Source organism: Octodon degus, unplaced genomic scaffold (genome assembly GCF_000260255.1).
Source record: "Octodon degus isolate 3935 unplaced genomic scaffold, OctDeg1.0 scaffold00140, whole genome shotgun sequence".
Taxonomy (NCBI): Eukaryota; Metazoa; Chordata; class Mammalia; order Rodentia; family Octodontidae; genus Octodon; species Octodon degus.
The window spans coordinates 5674155-5678074 of NW_004524716.1; the positions used below are offsets into that span (position 1 = coordinate 5674155).

Genomic DNA, 3920 nt, shown 5'->3' on the forward strand with positions numbered 1-3920 from the left:
GTCCCTGTGTTTTGCTAAGCTTGTTCTAAGTAGGTGCTTTAGACCACTGAGCCATCTCACCAGCCCCCTCATTTTTTAAATTGTGGTGAAATATAACAAAATTTATCATTTTAACCATTTTTGTGTTCTATTCAGTGGCATTATATATTCACATTGTTGTACAGCTGTCATCACCGTCTATCTCCAGACATTTAATTCTTCCAAATAGAAATTCTATACATATTAAATAATTTCTTATTCTTCTCCCCAGCCTCTGGCAACCACCATTATACTTTGTGTTTCTATGAGCGTGACTTCTGCTACCTCATATCAGGAATCATAACAAGACCTGTCCTTTTGCTTCTGGCTGTGTTCACGTAGCGTATCATCAGATTTCATCATATAGTGTGTTTCAGAATTTCATTTATTTATTTATTTTTTTATTTATTTTTGCAGAACTGGGGATTGAACTCATGCTCTTGTGCTTGCCAGGCAAGCGCTTATTCTACTGAGCCATCTCCCCAGTCCCAATTTCATTCTTTTATAAACCTTATATAAACCATTCTTTTATAGTGTAATATTTCATTGTACTCATAAACTGTATTTTGTGTATCCAGTCATTGTCAAGTAGACGTTTGGATTATTTATACCTTTTGATTATTGTGAATAATGCTGACATGAATATTGATGTTTCAATTCCTGCTTTCAATTGTTTTGAGCATATATCCAGAAGTAGAATTGCTGGACATAAAATTAATTATTATTATTATTATTATTATTTTGGCAGAACGAGGGATTGAACTCAGGCCCTTGCACTTGCCAGGGAAGCGCTTATTCCACTGAGCCATCTCCCCGACCCCTATAAAATTAATTTTAAAAAATAAAATTAATTTTTTAAGAAACTACCATACTGTCTTCCATAGTAGCTGCATTGTTTTACCATACTGTTTTCCATTAGCATCAGCAGTCAGCACAAGAATTCTAGGTTCTACATCCTTGTGAACATGTATTTTTTGCTTTGATTTTTTTTTTTTTAAATTTTGTGTGTGTGTGTGTGTGGCCAGCTCAGCCCACCAGGGGGCGGGGCTGGCTGGCATGTGGTGCTGGGGGATTGAACCACGGTCCCTGTGCTTTGCTAAGCTTATTCTAAGTAGGTGCTTTAGACCACTGAGCCATCTCACCAGCCCTTTGCTTTGATTTTGTCTTTTTTTCTTTTGGTGGAAACAGGGATTAAGCTCAGGCCCTTACGCTTGCACTTATTCTACTGAGTCATCTCCCCAGCCCTTGCTTTGATTTTTTTATAATAGCCATCCTCATGGGCCTGAAGTAGAACTTCATTGTGGTTTTGCTGTTGTTGTTTTCTTTTAGCTCTACAGGGTGTTCAGGGTCTCACTTACTAGATCAGACTCATAGAGATCTGCCTGTTTATAGCCTCCCAAGAGCTGGGATTACAAGCATGCGCCATCATGCCCTGGCTCAATTGCCCTCTCAGTGTGCCCTTGGGCCCTCTGCCACACCTAGTCTCAGTTGTCCTCTCAGTGTGCCCCTGGGGCAGGGCCTCACTGTCCAAGGTAGTTGTACAGTGTCTAACAGCAGGCCTGGGGATCTAACCCCCTGGCCCTGCACCAAGTAGTTGCTTTAATCTGCTGAGCTATTTGGCCCTTCATTGTGGTTCTAATGTGCATTTCTCTAGTGATTAGTGATGTAGAGCATCTTTTCTTGTGCTTATTGGCCATTTGTATATTTTCTGTGGAGAATAATTTGGGCTGTTTTCACTAACAGATTGCTTACTTGTAGCTACTATTAAGAAAGTAGGGCTGGGGAGATGGCTCAGTGGAATAAGCGCTTCCCTGGCAAGCGCAAGGACCTGAGTTCAATCCTCGGTTCTGCAAAAAAAAAAAAAAGAAAGTAAAGAAAGTTAATCAAAATATTTTATCAATTGCACTTTCATAATTCTCATGAAAAGTATATTACAACTATCAATAAAACTTCAAAAGTAAATTCAGCACTTTGTCACTCAAATTACTTAGCCCTTTTAGTTCCCAGTATTTGCTGTGAGGGCCCTTGGAACATTGTAGCAGTTCATGTGGATGCCATGGGATATTTTAAAGTTTTAATGGAAATATTCAAGTCTGTCAGGTGCTATATAAATTACTGGCTCCATGTAGTTCAGTTTCAACATTATATCCCTATATTTTTGCAAAGCTGGTTTTTTTTTTTTTTTTCTGGTTTGCTGTGAGTTTTTAAAAAATCAGTGTGGAATAGGAAGTGAGTTTGAGTCCAAGGTAGTTGTACAGTGTCTAACAGTTTCATGCATATGTCTTACTAGTAAGACATGATAGTTTTGGGGTTTTGGCTTTATTTAAATTGGGTTTTTCAGGCTGGCGAGATAGCTCAGTCGTCTAAGCGCCTGATTAGGCAAGCACAGGGACCACGGCACCACACTGAGTCTGGGCCTGGTGGCACATGCCTGTAATCCCCGCTCTGGGGAGGCTGAAAACAGGTGGATTATTACAAGTCTGAGCTGGGTAGTGAGATCCTGTACCAAATACATAAAAAGTAAAAAAAAATAATAATAAATTGGGTTTTTCTATGTTGCCTCTGCTGGCCATAAATACATGGGCTCAGGGATCTGTCTCCTCTCCTGAGTAGTTGAGACTACAGGTATGCAACACCATGTGCTGCTAAAATAATGGTTATTTTAAAATAAGAAAATATTTACAATTTATGGGTTTTCTGTTTTGTTTCTTGGTGGAACTGGGGTTTGAACTCAGGCCCTTGCGCTTGCCAGAGAAGTGCTTATCCTACTGAGTCATCTCCTGGCCCCATTTTTTGTGTGTGTTGGTTTTTTTTTTTTTTTTTTTGGAAAGGGTGTACAGGATGTTCAGGGTCTCACTACTGGTTTGGACGTGTAGTGATCTGCCTGTTTACAGCCTCCCAAGAGCTGGGATTACAGGCTTGTGCCACCATGCCCAGTCTTAATTGTCCTTAGTGCACTGGCCCAGGGATTGAACCCCCAGCCCCTCTGCCTGCTTGCAAGTGCTTTAATCTGCTGAGCTATTTGGCCAGCTCCTATTTTTGTTAAATTGCTAAGTTGTTAGGACAAACTTTTAAAACTGTTTGAACCTATTAATTTTTTTTTCCAGTCTATGGCATCATAACAATATTACTGAGACTGGATGTGTAGCTTAGTGTTAGAAGGCAAACTTATTGTGTGTGAGGTCTTGGGTTCAATTTCTAGTGCACGCACACACACTAATAATAATAATAATAGAACCATAAAGGATACTATGTGTCCTTGAATCAAGAAAATTTGGAAATCTCTCCATTAATTATTTGGAAACAATCACATACTGTTCTTGACAATAAAAAGATAAATAAGTTAAGTAAAACGAGATGATGTACTTGACAAGCTCAGATTTTCTCTAGTAGTCTATAAGCACCCCCAAACCAGCTACTATATCTCATTTAACTTGTATCTTCCTTGCCTGGCATTGTGTGTGGGACCTAGAGGGTATTCCGTAAGAATATGATTTATATAGTGTGTGTTGTGCATCCTGATGGATGATTTCCTCATGATATCATTGATTTGATGTTTGACTTTGGGCTCATAATTATTTTTTATTATTGTAAAGCCTATATTTTAATAAAGGTTTATAGAACCAACCACTGAAGGAAAAATTTAAAAAAACATCAGTTTTGATGAGTACTTAGCTAATAGAACAGATCAATAAGGATTTCTTCTTTGATAACTCCATAAGAGTTGGTAATAATCTAACTCAGAAGTGAGCAAAGTTTTCTAGAAAGGACCAAGTAGTAAATATTTTTGGCTTTGCAGGCCATGTAGTCTTTGTCACTATTCTTATATCATGTAAACCACCTTTTATTGTTTGTTTCAGATAGGTCTCATGGGGCTAGGGGGATGGCTCAGTAGAATTAGC

At 38.7% G+C, this 3920-nt stretch overlaps 1 protein-coding gene across 1 annotated transcript in view; it reads left to right on the forward strand.

Annotated features, from left to right (window-relative positions):
* St7l (suppression of tumorigenicity 7 like) overlaps window positions 1-3920 on the forward strand; it is an 89839-nt gene that overhangs the window by 79521 nt on the left and 6398 nt on the right. The gene's annotated exons all lie outside the window — the stretch shown is intronic.